The sequence below is a fragment of the Monodelphis domestica genome, chromosome 3, assembly GCF_027887165.1.
Source record: "Monodelphis domestica isolate mMonDom1 chromosome 3, mMonDom1.pri, whole genome shotgun sequence".
Classification (NCBI taxonomy): domain Eukaryota; kingdom Metazoa; phylum Chordata; class Mammalia; order Didelphimorphia; family Didelphidae; genus Monodelphis; species Monodelphis domestica.
The window spans coordinates 470,590,424-470,608,475 of NC_077229.1; the positions used below are offsets into that span (position 1 = coordinate 470,590,424).

Below are 18,052 nucleotides of genomic sequence, written 5' to 3' on the forward strand. Positions count from 1 at the left end.
AGCAAAATGTTCTTGATATTTTTGACCAGGAGAAAAAATTGCAGCACTGCGATCCATTTCATTGTGAAAACTATGCTCCTATTAAAAATGCCTGAGATTATTTTTTTAAGTGGCTCCAACTCTGCTTTAACTGCAGCCCAGGAAGGCTTTTTTTAATGTTTTGCTTTTATTTTATATTTTGAATAATTTCAATACAATTGTGTTTTTTTTTTGTAATCCTACATATTTTATTTTAGGCATTTAAAAGCACAAATCCTGTATCAGACTATTTTGTCTCCTACATCACACTTCTGATGAACATTGAATTTACAGTTAGCAAGAATTCCCAGGTCTTGCCCACATAAGCTACTTATCCTCTCTAAGCCTGGGTGCTTTGATCTGTAGGTTTTGGATTGTGTCCCCCAATCTCTTTATTTTACAGTTAAGGAAACCAAAGGTTTTAGAAGTTAGACCAATAAAGTCAAAACAGATATAACCAAAGCCTCAAAGAAAAATGTTAATTGTACCCAAGACCAACAAGTATGCCTGGAAGAGTTAAAGAAAGACATGAGTGGTAGAAGAAAACTTGTAGAAAGAAATGAGAGTGAAGCAAGACAATTAACATCTCAGTAAAAGAGGCACAAATAAATACTTAAGTAAATTGCCACCTTATAGCCTATCAGTACCATATCTCAAACTATATTGCAAAGTGATAATCATCAAAACAATTATACTGGCTAAGAAACAGAATGGTGGATACAATACAATCACAATGCACAGTAGTAAATAGCTATAGTAATCTAGCATTGGTAAACCCAAAGATCCAAGATTTTGAGACCAAAAAAATCACTATTTGATAAAAATTACTAGGAAAATTAAGTAGTTTGACAAAAATTAGGTAGAGGCCAATATGTCATACCAAATTGGGTACATGATTTAGATATAAAGGATGATATCATGAGCAAATTAGGGAAGCACAGAAAATTTTACCTTTCAGATATAAGGATAAAGGAAGAATTTATAACCAAACAAGAGATAAAAAGCATTATGGAATGTAAAATGGATCATTTTGATTTATCATTAAGTTGTTTCAGTCTTCTCTGACGCTGTGTCCCTATTTTGGCATTTTCATGGCAAAGGTACTGGAGTGGTTTGCCATTTTCTTCTCTAGCTCATTTGATAGATGAGGAAACTGGACTAAGTGACTTGTCCAGGGTTAGATTTGAACCCAGGACCTCCTATCTCTAGGCCTATCTACTAAGCCACCTAGCTGCCCCATATGGATATTTTCTTAAAGCTAATCACAAAACTGACATAGAGGTAAAATAAAATAATGATGGAGACTTCAACTATCTATACATTCATTATAAATTTAGATTTAGGGAGCAGAATTGGTGGATTTTAAAGCATTTTAAAATTCTTTAAAAGGGGGGAAAAGTACTGGAAATTGAAAGGAATGCTCATCAACTGGGAAATGCCTGGACAAACTGGGGCATATGATTGTGATAAAATGTTATTGTGCTGTAAGAAATGAGGAGGATGGTTTTAGAAAAACTTGATAAGCCATATATGAACTGATGCAAATAAAATAAGAATAATTAGGAGATCAGAATGCACTACCAGCAATAGCATTATTGCAATGATGATTGATTGTGAAAGCCTTGGTTATTCTGATCAATACAATTCCAATGGACTTATAATAAAAAAGAGAGAACTAACAAACTCTGAGTGTAAATTCAAGTATAAGTTTCTAATTTTATTTTTCTTGCTTTTAAAAATATGGCTAATATGGAAATAAGTTTTACAGATTTAACATGTATGACTGATATCATATTAATTGCCATATTAGTGAGTGAAGGAGGAAAAAGGGTAGAAGGGAGAGAATTTGAACCCAAAATTTAAAAAGAAAAAATACTTGAATAAATAACGAATTTATATAAAGGAAAAAGTGTGATCCTATGATCCAAAGCTTTAAAAGGAAAATTAAAGGATGAGTTGCTCTCACAAGCAAAATTCTAGCAACATAATCACAAATGATGTTGATAAGAAAAAAAGGAGGAAATCCAGACAGCTTTGGTATACAAGGAGCTTTTAAATGAGTTCAGATGTTTTTAAGCATGTACAAAAGGTAGAGAGGGTCATATAATAAAGAAAAAAATTTTAAGTGAAACATATTTACAGAAGATATGATAGCTTTCATCAAATATTTGCAAGGATATCATATGGAAAAGAGGTCAGACTTATTTTTTGCATCTACCAAGGGAAGGATCAGGACTTTTCTGGTAAGAAGAATTGTCTAATGATTTGAGTTGTCAAAAAACAAAATGATGCTACAAGAAATTCCTATCCTTCTAATGGTTCAAGCAAAAGTTAAGGAGTTCCCTTCTTAGAAAGCTGGTAGAGAGAATTGCTAAGTGAGTGGGGAGATGAGACAGAATCAGCAAAGTCTTTTTCAACTTGAAGAGTCTAAATTCTGTTTCTAAATGTAATTTACACTAAGTTCACAGTTTTTAACATCACAAGTCTTTCTTGCAGTATTGTAAGTAAATGGATGTGAAATGCAAATAGCAATAGGAATGAGAAGAAAAAAAACAAGAAATTTTATTAACCACATTGATCAGTTTGCCTGCCTTTGTGGTCTTTTTTAGCTCTCTGAAATTCTATGAATGGGAGACACATTTCCCTATTTTTAAAAAAGTCTTGGATTGTATTCATTTGGAAGAGGTGATCTTTTCCACTACTAATTTACTCCACACTCGCGTAGACCACTTTTGGAAGGAGCATGCCCTGGACTTGCTCCAGAAGGCCTAGCAGCAAACCCAGATGTAGCTGAATCAGTCATGCCAAAAGTACAGCCCAGAGGCGGGAATGCTTTGTGGCTCAGGGGAGAGTTACTGCAAAATCAATGAAGCAAGATTTTTAAGCTCTTATTCAAGATCCATCACCTGTGTAATCCTCCACAAATTCTCTGAACCTTAATTTCCTAGTCTGCAACAAAGAATGTGATAAACTGATCCTATACTGTTGCATGAATAACTAGTAAAATAATTACAAAGTATAAAAACTAAACTATATGTGTAATAGATACATATATTAAATATTACATAAATACATGATTAACAACTGATTATAGAAAAGTACTGATTAGGCACTTTGGTCCTATAATTTTAAAAATGATATTTATAAAATGCTTTAAAATTCATCAAGTGGTGCCCTCTCCACAGCCCCTCATGGAAGAAGCAGTGAAGATCAGTCCAGCAATTAAGTGACTTCCAAAATCACAAAGGTTGTAAGAGTCAAAGTTCAATTCCTGGCCTCTTAATATTAAATCCAAAGCTTTTCCCACTACATTGTACTAACTGATTATACTAAGTGAGGGTTGAAAGTCATAGCCGAGGGAGGGAAAGAAACTCTCCTTTAATTGAAAACAGAATTTGGAAGAAAAGGCTCAAAATGTGGTGAAAGGCGTTCTTTCTAAAAGTTCTTAAATACAATGCGTCAACATTCAATACTTAGGAAAACATGATGCTGTGGCATGCCAGATGAAGTTGAACAACAAGAGAAACCTTCTGAGCCATCTTAACTTGGAAAACAATGCTTCTAGAAAAGAACCATCCAGTCTTAGAAAATCCACAGCTCTTATGTTGAAGAGCAACCAGTTATCAACTGAGGTTTTGGTTTTTTTCTTTTTTCAAACAGTTGAGGGAAGGCAGATTTTCATTGGTTAAAAATTTTTAATTAAAAAATTAATGAGTGTCCAGTTATCATTATGGTTCTCGGTGCTTGTTTTATAAAGAAGTAAAACACTTAGAATGGAATGAAAACAAAAAAGTCAGAAAATCCAAATATCTTGGTATAGATATTTTTATATTTCCTTTTAAATTTCGAAGATGGCTGAATTTTGATAAACAACTATTTGATTCAAATCTCAGTTCTTGTCGGTATTGAAGACTTTCCACAATATGGCCCCAGTTCTCCTTTCCATCCATCTCAGCTACTATTCTCCCGTTCTTACTCTAAAAGGGAACCAAATTGAACTATTTGTCAAATGAACACAAGGCAGACACCTCCTGCTTTCCTATTAGCTTGCTTTAGCTCATTCTCCCTAGAATGTCTTAGCCTTCTCCCAGGCTCTTCATATTGGAATCTGACCCACTCATTCTTCACCTCGTATAAGGTCATTAGTGGCAAGGAGGCACCATCAGTGGCTCAGGATGCTCATCTCCAATTGGTGAGATCTGGTCCACATACAGATGCATGTGCTTCTGTATTTTAAGTGACCCAAATGTTATTACCTCCCATTTTACAGATGAGGAAACTGAGGCAGCAGTTAGGTGACTTGCCTGGTGTTACATAGTAAGTATCTGACATTGGACTTAAATTCAGACCTTCTTGACTCCAGGTCTGGCAATTTATTATATCGCCATCATACCACCAAGATGAAGTTCAGAAAATTGACAGATTTTAAACTTCTCACTGTTGACCTGGCAGCAGGATCTGCTTTGGGAGTCAAGAACAAACTAGATACAAGGAAGAAAAGCAGCTTCAAGTGTCTACAAGGAGGGGGTGCAAGGTAGCTCAGTGAATAGAGAGCTGGGACTAGAGAAAGGAAATCCTGGGTTCAAATGTGACTTTAGACACTTTCTAGCTGTAAGACCCTGGACAAATCACCTAAGCCCAATAGCCTGGCCTTTACCAGTCTTTCTACCTTAGAACTGATAGTAGTAAGGAGTAAGTCAGTATGAACTAAGACAAGGTAAGGGATTTTGTTTTGCTTTGTTTTTGTTTTGTTGTGTGTGTGTGTGTGTGTGTGTGTGTGTGTGTGTGTGTATTAAGACTCTACAAGGAGCTTAGGAGAAGGGTACAACATCCCTGAGGGGATCTTCATTGAGTACCCAGCAAAGGGCAGGAATAGCCTGCAAGCCACCAGGAATTATGAGTTATCCCTTTTTATATGTGCTCTCTAAGCTTAAGCCCACTTGTCCTGACACTCCATAAGAGTGCTCAAAGGGGACCGTCAAAGATGCTTTCTTTTTCTGAAAAAGAAGAATGTTTTCTACCTACTATTCTGATTTTAACACTTTGGTAAACTGGTGATCTCCATTTCTAGAGCTCTCCCTCCCCTGACTTCTTTCAAGTCTCAGCTAAACTCCTATCTTCTCCAGGAAGCCTTTCCTGCTCCTCAATTCCAATGCTTCTCTCCCGTGATTATTTGCAATTTATCTCCTATATACCTTGTCTATCTATATTACTTGGATATTATTTCCCCCATTAGGCCGGCAGCTCTTCGAGAGCGAGGACTATCTTTTCCCTTTCTTTATATTCTTGTGGCTGACACACAGTAAATGCTAAATAAATGTGGAAGCCTGATTCACTGATATCAAATGATAATCACTGAGAGCAGCACGTGGTGATATATATGCTCTCTCAGGTGGGCCAAGTTTGGGGCATCACAGTATAACATCAAAGATCACTATCACAGACTTCCATAACAGATATAATAATAATAATAACTTTTAAATATTGTGAGAATTACTGAAGTATGACACAGAGTCATGATGTGAACATATGCTATTGGAAAAATGGCGCCAATGGACTTGCTTGACTCAAGGTTGCCACAAACCTTCAATCAGTAAAAAGCATGATATCTGCAAAGCACAATGAAGTAGAATGCAATAAAATGAGCTATACATGTAGTTAAATTATATATATATAAAATTACATGTAACTATATAATCTATAGTTATAGCTATAGTCATTAAGGAAACCTCCTCCAAATTACCACTGGAACTCTTGAAGAGACAAGTAAGTAGCCACCATAGTTTGGGGACTTGGTTAGAGGTTGGGATGGGAACTGGGAGTGTGAATCCTAAGTTTTGCTATACATAAAAACTGGACAATGAATCTGTTAATTCAGCAAGCATATAGAAGTACTCGAGAGACACTGGGTTGATGAGACTTGTCCAGTCCTGTTCAGGACTACTCATCCACCTTTGGGGTCCACCTTTTCTCCAACTCTCACCTTTGGCTCCAAGAAGCAAGAACAGTGGCCAGACCCCATAAAACTGACTGAGCTGAGGGGATACATAGGATTGAAGGGAATCGATGAGTTAAGGGGATGTCTACCCAAAGCATGGGAAGATTTCCTCCATTGTAATGGGAGATTCATGCCAAAGGCCATGAATATGACTGAAGCAGGTGCCATGGAGCACTTCGAGCCTGGTCAGATAGGGAAGATGCCAAGGTCATCCTGAATCCCTGGCCACTGCCAGTCATCTTGGCTTTTGTCTTGCCACTGGACTTGGATAAATCTGGAAGAAAGAATGATGTTGATAACTTTGTGCAACGTAAGTCAACTTCCTCCTCAATGTCACTGGACCTCTTAGAAAATGATGGATGAACAGCAATATACCAGGTGCTATGGTTAATATAGAAAAAAAATGCTTCATAATCTCCGAAATTAAAGAATTTATGTTCTAGGCAGAAAGATGATGCATAAATATAACAGAAAACCAAAATATGGCAAACACATAAAAAAAGCAAAAAGAGCTAGTGGTAGAGAACTCTTTCAGCTGAAGGGATCCAGGAAGGCTTCTCAGAAGAGAGAGCAGTTGGGCATTTAAATGAGGAGGTAGGAAATGTTAATACCAAGAGCAAAGGATATGATGTGGGCAAAGGTACAAAAGCCAGAAGGCAAATAATCAGGGAATATCAAATAGTAAGCTATCTGTTACTCTGGGTTGGGTTATATGAAAAAGAATATGTATTAAAGCTGAAAATGCACATAAGCACATTGTAAAGGCCTTGAACTCTAAAGACTCTTATAGATCTTAATTTAAGATCCTCTGAGTCAGGCTAAGAAATTTAGACTTTATTTAGTATACTCTTCTAAATCATAGGAGGTACATAATGAATATTTGTAGAACTGAACATAATTGATTTTGGCAATCAATAGGGAGCCATTTAATACTTTAGGACAGTGGAACAATGCAATGACAGCTGTGAATTATGAAGACAATAATTGTCCACAGCAATTCACATGGATATTATGATTATTAGTAAATTATTCTCAATGTTTTCAACTTTTATTATTTAAGTAGTCAGTACAAATATTTTTGTCTCCACAGATACTATAATCTTCTTGTTGGTGGGGTTGGTTTTTGTCATCCCTCCCCCCCAAACTTTATCAGCTCCCAGCACAGAAGCTGCCTACACCAGTGGAGACTGTTAACTTGGCATAATCTTTGTAGCAAATACAAAATTGACAGTAATTGAATCACTTTATTGATCAGTCGTGTCCCATTCTTCATGACCACATTTGGGGTTTTCTTGGCAAAAATGCTGGAATGATTTACCATTTCCTACTCCAGCTTTGTTTTACAGATGAAGAAATTGAGAAAAATAGGGTGAAGTGACTTGCCATACATGGGTCACATAACTAGTAAGTGTCCAAGGCCAGATTTGAACCCGGGTTCTTCCTCACTACAGGCCTGATATTCTCTCTATTCACTGTGAAACCTAGTTGCCCAAAGTCACTAGCATTCTTTACCAAGCTTTAAGAAACAATCAGGTAAAAATGTGTTGAATTTCCAAGGATCCTTAAACCCCAATTCCAAGTTTTCCTCTAGTTTTTCCACCCATATATCTATCATATAATCAAATTTCTCTGTTTCTACTCTTCCATAGATTCTCTGATATTTTCTCTTATGCTCTTTGATTCAATTCCTTATTCTAAATCCTGAAAATCTCTATTGAATTCAGAGAATTTTTCTCCAATAAGAAATTTTTTTCAAATCATTAAGATTTTACTCTAAAATTTACTCAAAATTTTGAATATGTTTTGCTTGATAATACATGTATAACCCAGATTGAATTGCTTGTAAACTACAGGAGAGAGGAGGGAAGAATGGAGGGAGACACCATGAATCATATAACTTTGGGAGGTAAAAAAAATAAATCAATAAAATGAAATTTTAAAAAGAGTATGTAGTATCATTTTTTAAAAAACAGAAATTGGTTATTTGAGGCACTGTAGAAATGTGGCACAGTCTCTGTAATGAATTCAGTCTAATTCTGACCAACTGATAAGTAAATATGAAAGGGGACATAACACCTAGGATCCGGAACAAAAAGGGTAGATTCATGAGAAAACATGCATTGTTGATAGCCCCAGAGCTGCCCCTTAACTGGCTGCAACACTGGGGAGTTACTTAACACCTCCCTTTCTCTACCTGCTCTGCATGTTTTGGTATATACTTATTTATTTTCATCTTGTCTCTCCCCATCAGAATGAAATGCTTTGAAAGGGCAGGATTGTTTTTGCCTTTCCTTGATTCCCAAAGGGATGATTTAGCCCACAGTGCCTGACACACAGTAAATGCCCAATACTTGCTGAACAAATGATTGAAGGGGCTAGAATTGGTGAACTTTTATGTCCTCCATAATTCTAAAATTCTGTGATCTGTACTTGCTGGCCTCCCAGCAGAACTGAAATGTCTAAATTCAGATAAAGTAGAATCTGAATATATAATGCTGACAAACCTTGAACCTATTTGTTGTTTTTTCCCCCCAGATCTATCTTTTGGGGGGGAATAATCAGAGATGGAAAGGACTGGGAAAGGTATCCTGGGATGGCATTGGAAGGAGGCTAAAGCAATAATTACTCTTCAAAACAATTGGGCTTATGAGCTAGTTTAGAGATCTTCTCTGTACAAATATAGTATTGTAGGATACCAGGAAACAAATTCCAAAATGGCAGGTCATGGGGGCACAGGGGTGGGAAGAAGGGCAGCAAGAGAGAGCAGGAACTTTGCAAATACTGGCCTCATTCCTTTGCTAGGAACTGCTATCTCCTTCACCTCCTCTGCTGCTGTATTTAGAAAAGATTAATTCAAAACTGTGAAATTAAAACATGATGAGTGACAGTTCTGAGAGAAAACAGCTGTGGTATTAGATTTTCATCATGTCAAGCCTGAGATCTGTATTTCAGGTCACTTTTTTCCACTGGCACTGGTCCTGAAGGACAAGAATTATTGTCTTTCTATTGGCTATTTTCTAAAGCACCTGTTGTTTGCATGGGGCAGGAGACTGGTTGGGTTTGAATGGGAAATGGGTCTATTTCAAAGAACTGAATTGTCCTCGGGAACTTAAAGAATTGGGTTTGGCACATAATATCTCAAAAAATAAAGCAAATTATAAAGAATATCATTATCAGTGGTAGTAAATATCCTAGTAGCCCCTCTCTTCTAGGTGATGATTCAGGAATCATCCATAAACATTTTTTTCATGAACAAAATTTTAGAGTAGAAGAAACACCAAGTACATCCATTCCTTTGCTCTCAGTGGACTAGAGTTGAGTAATTTATTATTTGCACCAAATAATAATACTAGTCTTTTTTTTTGCCAGTCAAGGGATATGAATCTAAATGTCGATAAAGAACCCACGAGCCTTAAGAATAAGGTCTTATTTTTCTCTTTGCTGGCTAAACATAGGGCTCCCTATTCCCCACACCAATGTCATCCACAAGCTGCAATGACAACAAAATCATTGAAACATCAGTTGTGTCAGAAAGCCATTGGCAAGAATATACCCCAGTGTGAAGGAGCTATTAATGGGACCCACAGCTAATACAGAACTGGAAATGCTCATTAGACTCTTTAAATGCACAAAATGAGTCACTGGGCTGTTCTATAAATAGGAATAGACCAATGTCCCACAGAAATATTTTCATAAGAAAGCAAGTCCTGTGAAAAGTTGTAGTCTAATATCTTTTAAAATACTTGTCTTCAGAAAGAGAGCAAAGAATGAATGTTTCACTTTGGTTTTCTTGTTCTTTTATCTTTAAGTGACAAGGTCCCCTACTAAGGAGGAATTGGGTTCCAGGTAGACCCGTCCAATCCCTGTCTTGGAGAGCGCAGTCCATTCTATTTATTGCCCCAGTGCAGTGGATTAAGGATCCACAGGTTATTTAGCCTGTCCCTGCAAATTCCGCTCCTCACTCCAAAACTATGTGCGTGTCTATTTTCCCGTCTCATGCAGCCCCACCTCGTTATTATCAGTTCTGTTTCCATGAAGGAGTATTTTGGTGAATAACTACACAGGAAGAAGTACTCCCTAATGAAAGCTGTAGCAACCAGGATCCAGTCGGGGGCAGCAGAGAGCTATAAGCTGAGACCCCTGCTGAGGACCCAAATCTTTCTCAGCTGTGGTAGCAATGGATGGTGGCAGAGGGAGTGAAGTCAGCAGATATAAAAAGACAAGGCAATATCTAGTTATATTGGCTTTTGACTAGAATGGTGTGGACTATCAGCTCGGAAGAGAAGAGAGAGGCTGCTTACACCAAGGAAAAACTTCGGAGTCACGGTTGAGGGATATTCCGAGGGAATTTCCCAGAGGCGGTTGGACCCAGACGTGGGTTGTACAGACGATGCTGAGGGGAAAAGAAAAGAATCGAATACAAAGGGGGTATGCCAGGTGTGGGGAGATTGGAACACTTCTGGCAAGAGGAAGGGGCATGAGTCTGTTTTGAGAATATTTTGAACCTTAAATTGGATCGAGGGAAAAAATTAACAAAAATATAATACAGCAATAAGAAAAAAATAGCATTCTTAGGGGCTGACCCTCATATGCCTAGAATGCTCCTCTGCTTCTTAGATTCCGGACTTCTTTCAAGGCTTAGCTCAAATCCTAAATAAAGGAACTTTAGCTCATTCCGGGCAGCTACTGATGTCTCCCCCTCTCCAAGTGCCTTCTGTCTACTTTGTATCTGTCTTGTATGGAGAGCTGTTTATATGTTGTCTCCACCATTAAGTTGTAAGCTTCTTGACTGTAATGACTCAGGGGGATTTTGCTTCTTGCCTGAAATAAAGTATTAATTGGTATAGTATCCATTGTAGCTTAATATGGCAGCTCTAAGCAAAAAACAGTAACCATTTGCCAAGTGAGAAGTCTTATTTTTAGCAATGACTCTTTTCTGATTGTCCAATGAGTATCCTGATACCTTACCTCTACTTAGAAACAGAAGTCATTTTCCCTAATCTCCTCAGTTATCAAACAACACAGAAACAACACTGTAAGAAAGGAAGTCAATATGAAGTCAATTTGAGTCCTTAAGGACACTGCTCAAGATCTGCTCAAGAATTTTCAGTGGCTCCCAACTGTTCCTAGGGGAAAATAAAAACTCCTTTTTTTCCTGGCATTTAAAATACTTTGCAATTTGGTTCAAACCTGTCTTTCTAGACTAATTTGGCATTATTTCTTCTAAAGACATAAATATTCCTGGCAAAACATTCTATCTCTACAACCTCCTTGACTGGGATGCTCTCTCTCTCCTCACTTCCCCTTTGGGCATTCTATAGTCCCTTCAAGCCTTAATTCAATTGTCACCTCCTGTAAGAAGGCTTTCCAGACTTCATACTGACTTGTACATAGTGTCTCCCCACTGACATACTCCAAAGCCTGTTAGCTCTTTTTCATTTTTGACATATTCCAGCACTTAGCAAACTTCCTGGAACATAGTAGGTGCTTAATAAATGCTACTCCTCGTTGTTGTTTCCTTCCTACTCTTTAACAGTTTGGCTGGGTTTGGAAAAAAAGAAAAAAGTGTGACAGCTTGAAACATGGAGTTTTGTTAAGGGTTAGAAAACTGAAGTTAAAATAATCCACAGGAACTTTTTTTATTCTTGAAGAAGGCAGGATTAATTTCCTGTGAATTATGTTTTGGGTAGTTAAAGTCTAATAATTAGTTACTCTTCCATCTTGACACCACTGTTGGGTAGCCATAGGTGTTACCAATTTGTGAAGAGTCCCCTGGCCCTACTCCCACCCTTCTCTTGTCATGGATCATTTCCGAAATGTGGATCTTTTACCATTTTAACTTGTCCCTTCACCATAACTATTGATCTCAGCAGTAGATGATGATTTCTTTTGTATTTGATTCTACAGGTTTTTATTTCATGATTTTAGGGTTTAAATTTTGTGGTAAAAATATCTGATGGTAGAGTTTTACTTTGCATTTAAAATCTCAAAACAGTAAAAAATCTCATTTAAAGAGGCAATTTTGATATTGCAAAGAGTTGTTTATGAATTACGAATGATTTGACTTCAAGTACTATGAAGTTTACCTATGTGTGACCTTGGGCAAATGATTTAAACTCTTAATGCTCTGAGAAACTTTAAAATTTTTAATTAAAAACCAATAGCAAGGGGGAAGTTCGGTGGCTCAGTGGATTGAGAGTCAGGCCTAGAGATGGGAGGTCCTGGGTTCAAGTCTAGCCCCAGACACTTCCCAGCTGTGTGACCCTGGGCAAGTCACTTGACCCCCATTGCCTAGCCCTAACCACTCTTCTGCCTTGGAGCCAATACACAGTATTGACTCCAAGATGGAAGGTAAGAGTTTAAAAACAAAAACAAAAACCAATAGCTGGAGGCAGCTTGGTGACTCAAATGTGACCTCATTCACTCCTTAGCTAGGCAAATAACTACCTACCCTTTACTGTTCTTCTGCCTTGGAACCAATATACACTATTGATTCTAAAACAGAATAGAAGGGTTATATATATATTTTTAATCAATAGCAGATCAACATTGCTGGAGTGAGTTATCACACCAGGAAATCATTGCTTTGGAACTACTACTGCACTCCAAAAAAAAAAAAAAACTGGCAAATATGTCCAGGACAAAAATTATTTGCTCAGCACTGACTCAGCACAATTTTTATGTTTGTATATTTGTTTGTATATGTATGTTTGTATAAGACATAGATGTGTACACATGTATATATGGAGGGTATATATTTCTATAGTTTGGGGGGATGGCTATTTAAGCTCTTTAAGAGCAGGGACTATGTCATATGTACATACAGTTGTTATTGTTTGTCCTTCATTTTCTTTCTTTTTTTTTTAAACCCTTACTGTCTTAGAATCAATACTGTGTAGTGCTTCCAAGGCAGAAGAGTGGCAAGGGCTAGGTAATGGGGGTTAAGTGACTTGTCCAGTGTTGGGAAGTATCTGAGCCCAGATTTGAACCCAGGAATTCCCATCTCTACATCTGGTTCTCTATCTACTGAGCCACCCAGCTGGCCTGTCCTTCATTTTCAAAGAAGACCAATGATATCATGGGGTGATGTCTTGACTTGTGCATGAATTCTTTAATTAACCAAAAATTTTGATTATTTTAAGTAGGCCACAGTTGCAAAGAAAAAAGCTCCTAGAATTCAATGGACAGGAGGGAGGAGATAGAGCATATTGGAGGGGGAAAGCTAGGAGGTCAATTTGATTCTAAAGGAAAGTGCATTAAAGGAAGTAGCATGAAGAAAGAATGCAAAAGTGAGTGGAAACCATATCTTGGACTTTAAGCCCCAGGCTCAGGATTTTTTTTTTATTCAATTGGGAGGCATTTAATATTTTTAAGTAAAGAAGTGATATGGTCAAATCTATTTTTACTATTTTTAGATGCAAACTAATGCTATTAAATATTTTTGCAACAAAATGTAAACCCTAATATTAAATAAATTAGAATGACTATGTGGAGGATGAATGGATAGCTCGAATGATTAAGGACCCAAAGTTCTAAAGAAGTTTTAGAGGACTTTCAGCATCTAAGCTGATTTTTCTATAGAGGATTTCTGGGGAAGTATGGACAAAAATCACATCGCATGGGGGGGGGGATCACATAGGATGAAAAAGATGGAGGAGTTATAATTAACATGGGTGAAGGGAGTATCTAAAGCAATGAAATAATATAGTCTTCAAATCATTCATTTAGTTTTTAAATTCTATTAGAGACTGACTTTTCCCCCAGGTACTCTTCTAATTCATGTTCCTTGAGCCCCATTTCTACTTCTTTTTTCCTTAGAGACCAGATTCTATGAATCTTGTTAAGTTGAATTTGGATTGAAAAAAAATCTCTAATTTGTTCTTTTCCCATGTACGCCCAACTTTGATCACAGTAGAATCTCGCTTCATCTGGGCCAGCGTACTTCTAAACTGTTTCAATACCCAGAATTTAAAAAGCTTCCAGTGAAAAGTAGTTAAAGTGTTAAGAATCCAGGAAAAATAAGAATAATTTACAAAACAAACTCAAACACGAATGTGATATGAAAACTTCCTTTTACTCAACTCTTTGGGGGGAAGGCATTTTAGGATTCTAACTTTTTCATTTTTTATTTCATTTGCCTTCTCAAAATACATACCTGTAGAGCAATTTAATTACTTTTCTGCTCTTTGTTAAAAAGATCTTACCAGTTTAACATTAAAAATAATTGTTTTTAAAAGAATCATTATATAGAGATGTGAAATATTCTCAAAACCAGGTAATAATAATAATAACTGGAATTTATATGGCTTCTACTATGTGCAAGGCTCTGTTCTAAGCACTTTGCAAATATTATCTCAGTTGAGCAACTTAACTATCCTGAGAGGTAGGTGCCATTATTATCTTCATCTTACAGATAAGAAAATAGAGGCAAACAGAGCTTTATTGACTTGCTCAAAGTCATGGCTAATAAGTGTCTGAAGAATTGGCCAACTTTAATTCATTCAATTTAACTGAATTTAATTCAACTTTAATTCAATTACCCTTTAATTCATTAATATGCTATAGTGATCACAGGAGAACAATTCCCCAGAGAACATCACATAATAGCAGCTTACATTTTTAAATGTTTTTAATGTTAAAGTGATAAGCACTTTACCATTATGATTTCATTTGATCGTCATAACAACTCTGGGAATTGAGTGCAATTATCATTCCCATTTTATAGATGAGAAAACTGAGGCAAACAAGTTAAATAACTTGCTCAGGGTCACATTGCTAGTGTCAGAGGTTAAATCTGAACTCAAGTCTTTCTGACTCCAGGACCAGCTCTGTTGTCTATTACTCTTTAATTAATGAATATTTTAAAGTAATCAAGAAAATCTCCAAGGGGGCAACACTTCTCATTTCTCCAAAAAGAATCAATTACGGTGAGAGGTCCTGGATCCTAACCGCGGACCTGGGGTAAGTCACTTGAACCCTGATTGCCTAACCTGTACCACTCTTCTGCCTTGGAAACAATACACAATATTGATTCTAGGGCAGAATTTTAGGGTTAAAAAAAGTCCCAATCACCAAACTTGGCTCTGTTGATATCCATTTAAAGCAAACACAACATTATACATAAACACATTAAGTCTGGTGATTACCTTGTACAGGAAATGAAGGCAAATATATTGCAAAGTCACTTTTAGAAAAAGAAAATACTCAGTGCAATAAACATTTTGCCTTAAGACTCCTGTAACCTAATAATGCAGAGTGCTCGACCACCAATGATACACATCTGTCCTCCACGTCCAAAATCTAAAAGGAAAGAATATCACAAGAACATTTTTAAAGTTGTGTTGGTGCCTTCTGTTTTTGATCCCACGATTACTTCTCCGTCTACTCTGCCTCCCCTATAGAACCCTCCCAATGTAATGACGAAAGGCAGCTCTTCTGAACTGCTGAAGCAACACCTGTGGGGCAGTGATGCCCCACCCCACACCTTCAGTCTCCCGCCCTGGTCCCAAGTAAGGCAAAAGTGTTTCAACATCTGCTCTCCTAAACCAGGTCGACTCGCTTTGGATCCTTCAGAATAGCCCTGTCTGCATAATTAATCACACAGTAACCACTACTGGAAGGAGAACTAGAAGCAACCACAGAGATCCTTCTACCCACCTCTCCTCCCTCGGAAAGAAACCGAGATCTTGGACGCGTCCATCACTTTGCCCGAGGTCACACGGCTCTAGTTTAGTCGCAGAGCCCAACTCAAAGGCCAGTCCTCCGCCTTTAGCCAGATCCATCACTCAGGGGTCCACTGTGTGACGGACAGAATGGAAATGACACTTACGCAGAGGGTGATATTGCAGCTCGTCCTTCCAAAGCGTTCCTCGCTTTTACTGTAAGTCACTCGTGCCAGCGCACGCCATGTGCAAACCTCATTTGCGTCACCACAATCACCGGTATGTGCCAGGGGTCGTTATCACATAGCCTAAGATGTAGGGCTAAAACAGGATGAGAGTTTTTAGTGCGGCAGGAAACGAAATGGGCACTGGGCTTATGGACAAATCCTTGTAAAAATAGTCCGTGATTTATTAAAGCAGGCTTGTGACGAAGGAATTCTGATTAATGGACTCATTTTGTTCTCTCGGGAAAGAACTGTTTTACCATGAAAATAACGCAAGTCAATCCACCGCTTGCTTGGGACGGAATGGTCGTGAGCTCTGTGTGCCGCTCCGTCATTAAGAGAGAGACAGCCAGGCACTAGTAACCCGGGGCTGAGCCACAAAGCGGCGGAGAAGCATCTTTCTCTTTTTCCCGGATAGGCTGAGATAGAGCAGCTGACAGCCGGGGAAATCCATTGGCAGGGAATTCAGTGAGTCAGCGCTGAGTCACGGTCTTTCGCTACGTGACTAGGGGAAGGCTCAGACGCCGGTTCGCTGAACAAGGCCAGCATCCAAGCGCCCGCGATCCCACACGTGCAGCCCGCGAGACCCTCCCCGTGTCAGAAGCGCTACATTGTCTGCAGCGACCTCGCACTCCCTTGCCCTGAAGCGAGAGTTCCTCGCGCACGCGCGCGTGCTCCGAGCTCTGGGACAGCCCGCGCCACCGGGGCGTCTGGGGAAGCGAGCTCTGCTCTTAGCAGATGGCTGATGCTCCAGTCCCCTGGGCTTCCTCCGAACGGAGCCCGAGCCTGCATTTGTGTGTGTGCGGCTATGTGTTTCTTCCCTCTTCCTGGCTTGCTGACCACGTGCCGATCTTCTGATACATTGTCGCCTTTTCAAAGGCAGCCCAGGAAGAATGAATTAATAAAAGCGCGTGTGGGAGTGGATGCGTGGGAGAAGGTCTCGGCGCTGCGGGCGCTCCACTGATTTCCCAGCATTTGCACGCCTAGTGCGTGATGCCGAGGAACCGGGAAAGGCTTTCTTAACTCTTCCCTTCTCTACCCGGGCCAGGAAAGATGTGCTTCCAGGATCATTTGTATTGCTCTGATGGGAGCCACCAGCCAAACAACAAACAGAAATCAGCTGGGTTGAATTCTTAGCTAGGTAGCACAGCTGGAGTGCTGGACCTGGAGTCAAAAAGACCTGGGTTCAATTCCAGCCTCAGACGCTAGCTGTGTGACCCTGGGCAATTATTAAATGCATTAATAAAATTGTCCTTGTGATGCCATATCTTGGGCAGCTTTGTGCCAGTCTACTCACTCTCATGCAGCTTTCTGTTGCTTTTTGGGGTGATACACAACCTTTATGTACCTTCGGTGTTCAAGGGAGGGAGTGTGGAGGGAATACGTTCACCTAGGATCTACTATGAGCCAGGCACTGGCAAGAGCTTGATCCTGACAACCCCGGGAGCTAGGTAGTGTTATTCCCAGGTTAACTGACTTGCCCAGGGTCTCCTAGCTAGCATCTGAGGCTGAATCTAATTCAGCTCTCCTTGACTCTGCCCATGGTGTTGTGCCACGAACTGCCTCTAAGTCCAAGGCATTGCATTAAATATAAAAGACAAAACACAAGATAGTCACAGGGGGAGAGCATAGGACCCGGTGGGGTTTCTGGGGCATGGGGGAATGTCCGAGTCATGAAACTATAGTAGATGGCAGGACTTTCTCTTCCAGAGAGAGGCTAGGGTTCTTCAGCTTTGGGTCATGGGCTTCTTTGGCGGGCAGGTGACTGAGCTCCTCCAGATCGCAGATGGCTTTTTGCCATGGAATCCCAGCCCTTAGCACAGTTCCAGACACATAGCTCCCGGGTCAAAACCCGGGAGTTCTTCTGTTTATTAAAGATAATAATAATAATAATAATAATATCCCTTATCCTTGTGTCTACCAATTAGACTTCAAAACATGATTAGGGGTCAGGCACAACGCTGACCTTTTTCAATCAGGAAGACCGAATAACCAGAGGTGGAAGGGGTTCCCTAGGATCTGGACCCAGCAATGACTTCCGTTCCTTGGTGGAGCTCCTTTCATGGAGGTGGGGGTGGGCTCTCCCTCTCCTGCTCCTCCCCCCATGGCAAACCTACTACATTTTTTTTCAAACCTTATGACTCTCGTCC

The 18,052-nt window shown here is 39.0% G+C and overlaps 1 long non-coding RNA gene across 1 annotated transcript; it reads right to left on the reverse strand.

Moving 5' to 3' along the window:
* Window positions 1–202: 202 nt before the first annotated feature.
* LOC103097446 (uncharacterized) lies at window positions 203–17,466 on the reverse strand. The gene is made up of 2 exons (XR_001628781.2): window positions 15,674–17,466; window positions 203–15,316 (listed from the first exon to the last, which is right to left on the reverse strand). It is a non-coding gene; the product is annotated as an uncharacterized LOC103097446 (long non-coding RNA).
* Between the last annotated feature and the right edge of the window lie 586 nt (window positions 17,467–18,052).